A 9,250-nucleotide genomic window follows, 5' to 3' on the forward strand; every position below is an offset into this window, starting at 1 on the left:
CAACAAACCCCACTGCCAACTTTGTCCACATATTTATTCTGGAGATACCATCACTGGACTTAACCATGTTAGTTACTAGATCAAGGGCACGTTCTCATGGACTTTGAGCAAAATTATGTATGCCATTATGCACCAACCATGCCCTGCCACTATGGACATTGGATAGACTGGGCAAAGCCTTCACCAAAGAATAAATGGACACAGAGCAGGTATCAGAAATCTCAATTCACACAAGCCGGTCTTCTGTTAAAGACCTGAGAACTTGTGTCGCAGAACAAAGAGAACTTAAAAACAGATTACTGTGAGAAAGTTGTGAATTAGAATTCGTATTCAAATTCGACACATTGATGCATGATATGACCAGAGACCTCAATTACCTCACATATTACAAGGAGTGCTTCCCTTCCTTTGATGCTTGTAATTATCTCAGGCAGGACACTTAACATCCCCCATCCCTCTGCCACCTACTTCAGTCCTATGTACTTGATTTGTCAGTTTTTATTGCAATTTTTTTTTTTTTGGTCCTGTGTACTTGTAAGTGTCAGTCTGTATTGGAAATGAGATTGATCTTACGAAGTGGGTCTGTCCCACGAAAGCTCATCACCAAATAAATAATTTTGTTAGTCTTTAAAGTGTTAGAGTTCTACTGTTTTTGTTTCATAGTAGACTGGTGTGGAGCTAGTCTACAGAAACTAAGCCACTCTGCACTGGACAGTGAAAGATGGAAGGAGATAGTAAGGGAGGCATCAGACACCAATGAACACTGAGCCCATGGTTGTTGATGATGATGGTTGTCCCTTAGTTGACCAATGTGGGATTTAATGCCTCTTACTCAGAAGCATTAAGTTCTAGAACTTTGTTGGAGACAGGATACAAGAGTAGATGGAACAGTAGTCAGTCCAATAGATTTATTATTTTGCAAGTTATCTTCTACTAGACTCATGTCTTCAAAAATGTATCCTACACAAATGTGTCATGAGTAGGTGTTCAATGAAAAATACACAGTACTACATATATATTGAGCTGTTTGGCTGGCTTCATTAATCTGTCACTCAATTTTGGTGACAGAATACATCTATTCATTATTTATTTGTGAACTTTAATGAATAGTTTTTAGTGGCATTTGCCATATTTCTGTTGTTCTGTAAGACTGGCATATTTATAAATAATTGCATAGTTTGGTATTTATCAAGAGTTAGTGACAGCTATTAAATTTCTGTATTTATGGGGGAAAAAACTAATACTCTTACAATTTGAAAGTGAATAGAAGTAACTGTTTTAAATTATTTTTTGAATTACATCTTACCCAGAGAATTATTGTGAATAAGGCTGAAGAATGGAAAATGGTTAAATGCTTGTTTACAGAGTTTTCAAATACAGTAGGGTCTCAAGATTCACAAACTTAATGTTTGCAAATTCTATTATTCGCCAGTGGCCAAGTGGCTGCTTCTTCTGGGGCCCTGGACAGGAGCACCGGCAGCCCCCATTTACCCTGGGGCCCTGGGCAGGAGCGTGGGCAGCCAGGCTCCATGGAGAGCCATATTTGCGAAATTCAGCATTCACGAGGGCTCTCAACTGGGAACCCTTGCAAATATGGAGACCCTAATGGTGAATGTGAATTGAATATGAAGTACTAGAATTGTATGGCTATGTCTACACGAGCCCCAGAACTTCGAAAGGGGCATGATAATAAACCTAATCAAAAGAAGCTAATGAGGAGCTCCCATGAATATGCAGCACTTCATTAACATAATGGTGGCCGCAGCACTTCAGAAGTGCTGCTTTTGATCATGCACAGCTTGTCTACACGGGTTCTTGTCGAAAGGACCCCACACACTATGAAATCCCCTTATTTCTATTTGGTCATAGGAATAAGGGGATTTCAAAGTGTGTGGAGTTCTTTTGAAAAGGACCCCATGTATACGAGCCACGCGCAATCGAAACCGGCACTTTTGAAGTGCCATGGCTGCCATTTTGCTAATAAGGCACTGAATATTCATGGTAGTGCCTCATTAACATTGTTCGATTAGGTTCATTATCACATCCCCGTCAAAGTTCTGAGGCTAGTGTAGACATAGTCTATGTAAACGCCATAAACATTTTATCATAGACCTTTTGAAATAGCAATACAGTAGGGTCTCGACATTCGTGAGTGCCACGTTTGTGAATTCAGTTATTCACGAGTGGCCTCGCTTCCCTGGGGCTTCGGGGCCAGGAGCACCAGCAGCTGCCAAGGCTTCTCCAGGGCTGGGTGCACTGGTGGCTGCCACAGCTTCTCCAGGTTCTGAACACAGGACCCTCACAAATGTTGAGACCCTACTGTACTGTATCCCAACTAGAATTTAAACTACTCGGGTAAGTGATTTCAATATCGGTATAAAATCATAGATCCTTTATACAAGTCCTTTTCTAGTTTACCAATCCAGTTTGATATGCCAGTTATGTAAGCTATGGGCCTTGCTTGTGCTTCCTCAGCCAAATAATGCCAAAGAATTTCAGGTACCCATTCTGAAATCTGGCGCACATGAACAGATGAGTACCCCATTGATGTCAGTGGGGTTCCATACAGGCTGCAGAGGCTGGTCCCAAGCACCCAGTTAAAGAACCGAGGTCTCCAAGCAATAACTTATTTACTGAAACTGCTCATTCAGTTCAAAACTACTTCTCTCAGAATGCAACAGACATGCTGACACTTATCACACACCAAAATCCAATTATGACGGTGATCTAAATAAAATTTTCTTATAAATATGCACTGATATACATTTCGGAAAACAGAGCTTCAGTTGAGCCATTACTCAAAAGAAAATGCACTAACAAAGTCTCTGGTCCTCCTTAGGTAACTGTCTCATGGAGTTGGATTCCCTAGCTCAGTTTGACAGCTGGCGGTGACTAGGTCTTGATATGGGAAGGACATTTCAGGTTTCTTCTGCAACTGTATGTATAGAGCTGTGTTTCTGTTTTGTTGTTCCTGGAGCTTGGCAAGTGCTCCTCTTGAATCCAAGCAGTTCAGTGAGTGATGGCACGTTAAATGCACAAGGCTATTTTTCTGGCAGTACGTGCCAGTGCCAGCACCTCCTCGCTGGGGTTCACGTGGCTGGGGCTGCCATCGGGGCTCAACACGCTGGCTGGCTTTCAGCTGCAGGGCTGCCAGAGCCCCCACCGCCCTGCAGCAGCAGGAGCTAGAGCCCATGTGGCAACAGGGCTGGGAACCAGAGCCCCCATGCAACAGGGCTGAGAGCTGGAGCCCCTGTTTGCCCTCCAGCAGCCTGGGCCAGGAGCTGGAGCCCTCATTGCCCCTCCAGCAGCCCCAGCTGCGGGAACCCAGTGGGGAGGGGGAAGCAAGGAGCTGTACTGGCTCCTTATTTTTTACACTCACGTATACGCACACACAGAAAAGGCACTGTAAATGCTTCATAGATTGTTTGTTTGGTCCTTGCAGGTTGGTCAGCTTTCTACATCCTGTCTCAAGTATCTCTCAAACTCAGGTCTCAGAGGGGTAGCCATGTTAGTCTGTATCCGCAAAAACAACAAGAAGTCCTGTGGCACCTTAAAGACTAACAGGTATTTTTGAAGCATAAGCATTTCATAGGCAAAGACCTACTTTGTCAGCATCTGGCAAAGTGGGTCAAACTTGGGTGATGGTTGGCTCAAAACTACTAGTGCGGCCATGCTCCAAATCCCAGATTTCTGCCTCCAGTTGCAATGTTTTGGGGGTTGGAAGCAGTTGTTTCGCATGAAGATCTGGTGTTCCTCACAATTGTTCCTCCTCCAGGGTCACTTGATGAATCAAAAATAAGCTCAACTTCAAGCCATTTAACACAATTAAACTCTGACAGTTTTCCTAATTATGGGTCTTCCAATGGGCAGATCCAGAAAGCGCATGTCGGGATTTCGCCAGTCATAAGCACTTGTAAAATTTTTAGGGCTAAACATGATAAATATCTGCAGAAGCCCATCCTAACATTCCCAGTTACATATTCCATTAAATCATTTAGTTAAAGTCCAATATTCCAGTTAATTGTGTGGTTAATGCGGAGCCCCTGTCTTGTTGTAACAGGGGTTAGCATGTCTAGCATGGTTCTACACCAAAGTAAACAGTATTTTAAATAAATTGTGAATCTAACATGCATTTCATCCAGCTCTGGATGACAGATTACATGCCTTAACTCAATGCTAACAGTGTGATGTTGCACAGTAATAAACATTAACATACATGCCATTTTGGTGATCCCACTCATTCTTGAAGCCTCATGGAATTTAGCCTATTTTATTAGATTGGTTCTGCTGCATTTAACATAGGTAATGAAAGCTGAAATGACATGTTTAAGAGCATTTACTTCCTTGCTAACTTGGAATTTATCTAAAATTAGTTTGAAAGTCAGAAAATGCTTGCTGATCAGTTCACATGAACATCACAGGTGTATTTCACTATAAATGAACGGCTAGTGTCAACTGTCATGGTTCCATTGACTTGAAGACAATTTACACCAGCTGAGGACCTGCATATCACGGCAGAAGCATCTTTTTCACCAGATAAACAGAGCCTCCTGAAAGTAAGTCTTCAGTCAGAAAATGAGATGTTTATGAGATAGCCGGAATGACCTTAGATTGTCAAATTCAAGATAACTGGAATAAATGAAAGAAGAAGAACTTAATGCAACTTTATCAGTATCTCCTTCAGCTGGCTGGATAACATTACTTGTAATACAGGCAAATACCCTTAAATGTGAATAACGTAATTGTACTGACACATAATCCTCAGCTGATAGTTTTGGTTTGCCTTCCCACTGACAATCAATTTTCTTGTCTAATTTGTGTTTACCTTACATCTCTGTGGCTACGTCTACACGTGCAGCCAACATCGAAATAGTCTATTTCGATGAATAACGTCTACACGTCCTCCAGGGCCAGCAACGTCGATGTTCAACTTCGACATTGCTCAGCCCAACATCGAAATAGCCGCAGCGAGGGAACGTCTACACGTCAAAGTAGCACACATCGAAATAGGGATGCCAGGCACAGCTGCAGACAGGGTCACAGGGCGGACTCAACAGCAAGCCGCTCCCTTAAAGGGCCCCTCCCAGGCACAGTTGCACTAAACACCACAAGATACACAGAGCTGACAACTGGTTGCAGACCCTGTGCCTGCAGCATAGATCCCCAGCTGCCGCAGAAGCAGCCAGAAGCCCTGGGCTAAGGGCTGCTGCCCACGGTGACCATAGAGCCCCGCAGGGGCTGGAGAGAGAGCATCTCTCAACCCCCCAGCTGATGGCCGCCATGGAGGACCCAGCAATTTCGATGTTGCGGGACACGGATCGTCTACACGGTCCCTACTTCGACATTGAACGTCGAAGTAGGGCGCTATTCCTATCTCCTCATGAGGTTAGCGACTTCGACGTCTCGCCGCCTAACGTCGAAGTTAACTTCGAAATAGCGCCCGACGCGTGTAGACGCGACGGGCGCTATTTCGAAGTTGGTGCCGCTACTTCGAAGTAGCGTGCACGTGTAGACGCAGCTCATATCTCTCATTCCCCATGTGTAAAATCAGGATCCAGAAAATTCTTCAGTATAGCTGCTAGTAGTTACCATAACCTCCTTAAAAACAGTAACAGAGAGCTGTTAGTCTGTATCCTAACAAAACAAAACAGCAGTCATATAGCAGTTTAAAGACTAATATAAAGTGTATTAGGTGATGAGCTTTCCTGAGTCAGACTCACTTCTTCAGATCTATAGCATTTCTAGTCCAGACTCAGTTATATAGCACAGAGGTCCAAAAAAAGAGGTCCAAAATAGATCTGAAGAAGTTGGTCTGTCCATCCCACAAAAGCTCATCACCTAATAAATTATTTTGTTAGTCTTTAAAGTGCTACATGACTTCTGTTTTGTTTCCTTAAAAAAGCTGTGATTTGAAAGGAAGCTAGTTGGCAATTAAAAGAACAGTAAGTTTTGCCAGTATTTGTAACAATTTAAAAGAGAAACAGCCATCAACCACAAAGTTAAACAATAGTTGAAGGAATAGAGGGTTAAATAGAATATATATAGAGAGAGAGAAATCTTTGCCCAGGTTTTATTCTTTGTACCCCTTTCAGTTTTACTGGTGGAGAGATTCTTGTCTTTTTGGTGATCATGTTCCATCTGTAAATAGCTGTGAGATCTCCAGAAAGGCCCAGAGGGCCAGTATAGATTTGGGTATTATGGTCTGCAGCCTGCAGTGGATATTTTTTTTGTAAAATTCTAATTGTTTTCCCCTCAGAAAAGATATTTTTTCAAATCAGTGAGTAAAATACATAGATGTTATTGTCTATTGCTTTGTTCCTTGTGTGGGCAATTATCCCAATGAAAAATTAACATGAACTAGACTTACGATACCACAAAATGAAAATGGTGGTGGTCTATATCCAAGCTAAGCTCACTCTGCATAGGGGCAATGGACCGCACAAAATGCAATGAAGAATCAAACCATGTTTTTTATATTAATTCAGCCACTCCACTGTGACCAGCATGATCCATATAATAATCCAGAAGCAGCCATGTTGGATCCTTCTCTCAGACACAGCCTTTGTGTTATATAACACCATCACCACTGGAGGACACTCTTGCACTAACACAACATTGCTTTATGCTGCTTATTCTTATATCTTTACTACTGAGAGAAAGCATAAAAATTTGAAACAATTTCTTTTTTTCATGGAGTGAAAGTACCACTCTGTATATTCACTGTAACAAAAGTCTCTATTTAGAGAGAATACATGCTGGGATGGTATAACAGTTTTATTCAATGGTCAGCTTATATACACAGTGAAGCAGTGAGTGAGTCCCAAATAAAGTGCTGTAGTAAAGTATTTTATAGAATGTGTGGAAGTTTTGAAAGTAAAATATTGCCCCATTCCAAGAGGGTTACTACAGATGCTACTAATTGTCCTCTGGGTTCACTTCAAAAGGCATTCTTGGGCAAGTTCCCTTTGGAAGCCTACAGTACCTGAGCCATACAGTTCCATTATCTTGCACAACACTTCATTTCTTCCAGTGTGAATTTCACTGAATAACTTTAAGTTTAAAATAAACCTCTCTTCCTGCAAGTCAGGTGGAATTTCAGTGCTTCAGAGGCCTGATTCACTTGTTATTTACACTAGTTTTGTACTTGTGAATTAGATCAATGAAACATAAAATATTTAAATGTCATGAACCAAAGCACTTTTTTCTCAAAATGGAGGTCCTGACCCATAGGAAGGTGGGTCAGAAGCCTGTTGTAGGTGAGAGTATGGTATTGTCAGCCTTATTCGTGACCTGGGCATCCAGAGAGCAGTGGCTCCTCACTGGCCACCCGTTCTCAAGGCACTGCCATCAGCAGCAGCATAGAGAGCAGGGTGGCATGGTGGTGGGAGCAGATGTCATCACAGCCTGAAATATTTTCAGAAGGGATACCAGTAAAAACTGGATTGAGTATGGGTTAAAGTATGTTGTTGAAGCTAAGGTTTGGGGCAGGGATGGAGTATTGTTGTTTTTGATGTCTTCGCTCCTGGAGTCACTATTTGCAGTGTTGTCTTACTGTCAGTTGACTCAAGGATTACGCAGAATAATAGAATAATTAGGATTAGGTGGGTCTCCTGTCACCTCACTGTGAGAAGTTCTGGACTGTAAGTACCAATCCTTGTATATTCCTTGTAACAAAAGTCTATTTAGAGGACTTCTCTCAGGAGTTCTCTAGCCCATTTGCATGCACTGTCATAGGAATTTAATTAATCCTTAATCATCTGCACTAGATGGTTATGAAGACTAGACATGAATTCTCACAGTGATGTTGATTCTGTAATATTCCCTGCATGACTAATGTTTATACTTCTTTTTTCTTAATATTTAACTTAATTTGCTGCAAGTAAGCCCTTTATATTTTGGTCCATTGACAAATGAAGATAACTGGTCCCCGTACTCTTTATAGCTCTACATAGCCATAGATGATGATGATGTCTTTTCTCCCTTTCTCTGTTAACCAGTTCTGCATAAATATATCTATTAGTCTTCTCTTTTTAGAGAAGAGAAAAAAACATATTCCAGGTAAGCAGATACTCTAGTGGTAAGCACTATAGACAGATCTTTGAATAAATTCCATATTCTCCATTAGTCTTTCAGTGCCCAGTCAAGCCCTCACTGGAGAATAAGAGCACAAGTGGTCAATCTATTACAGGGTTAACATCAAGAGGTATTCTCACTCTGTTTTTAGAAATTGCTGCAATATCATATAAAGCCTCAAGAGCAAAGATAGAGAAGAAATTAACTGCAACGTGCAGAATACAGTGCTATTCCCCCCACACACACACACACATTTTCAACAGCAGGGAACTTGGAACTTCTAAGAAAGGGGAGAGTCTGTTTTTGTTCCAAAGCTAGGTGGCACCAACTCTACTTTCTGACAGCTGATGAATTCCATTACAGGTCTTATGATGGAACATCTGATTGCTGCTATCAATACCCTAATGTAACAGCATCTGATGCTAGGAATGCAGCATGAAAAAGTGATGGGGGCTTGCTAGCTGAAGTAAAATAAAGGAGTCAAGGAATTCTACAAGTACTCTTCATCATCTAGGAAGTTAGTCCAGTGGAGATTGGTGAGATTGTTACTTTGGCACATATTATAATTGAGTGAGCTGCATTCTGCACATTTATAAAACTGGATCTTATGAGGGGAAGATGCCTTGTAGATGCAGCTTTTGTCAGGTGTCAAGGGTGGTTCTTAACATTACAAAACAGACCTGGCTTGAGGCCCTACTCAGTCTGGGAATAACTAAACACCATTCCAGGCACCACTAAGAAGCAACACTTTTCTATTTGCAAGCCCTGAGTCTGTCCAGGACTCCATTTAAAGAGTCCGTACCCTGAGGTAGAAACATCTGCCTATAACCTCTCTGCCTTACTACCTGTGCAATCAGTCGTTAAGACCTGCAGTCACTAAGAACTGGAACCTCAGAACACAGCATCCTCACCAGGTTAAATTGTGAGTGAGTCCCTCAGTCGGGGCATGTTAAGTACAGTTCTGCTGCCCTTTACTCATTGAATCAGGATAACATTTCTGTGGCCCACAGAACCCCCATGGACAGAGAACACCTCATGACTCCCATCGGGCCTATCACATATGTTGCCCCTATTCCCTGTTCTCATAATCTGTATCTGTAAGCGCCATAGAAGATGTTACATGCAAGCTGGTCACATGCTGGCTCTTAATATTAGAGCATGAAATATGTATCAAAAG

General features: G+C 41.9%; 1 long non-coding RNA gene across 1 annotated transcript; it reads left to right on the plus strand.

Moving 5' to 3' along the window:
- Positions 1 to 2,839: 2,839 nt before the first annotated feature.
- LOC142010249 (uncharacterized) lies at positions 2,840 to 8,683 on the plus strand. Its single transcript, XR_012644741.1, has 4 exons — positions 2,840 to 2,937; positions 3,443 to 3,564; positions 4,422 to 4,556; positions 8,437 to 8,683. It is a non-coding gene; the product is annotated as an uncharacterized LOC142010249 (long non-coding RNA).
- The last annotated feature ends 567 nt before the right edge of the window (positions 8,684 to 9,250 follow it).

This window comes from Carettochelys insculpta, chromosome 3 (assembly GCF_033958435.1).
Source record: "Carettochelys insculpta isolate YL-2023 chromosome 3, ASM3395843v1, whole genome shotgun sequence".
Classification (NCBI taxonomy): Eukaryota; Metazoa; Chordata; order Testudines; family Carettochelyidae; genus Carettochelys; species Carettochelys insculpta.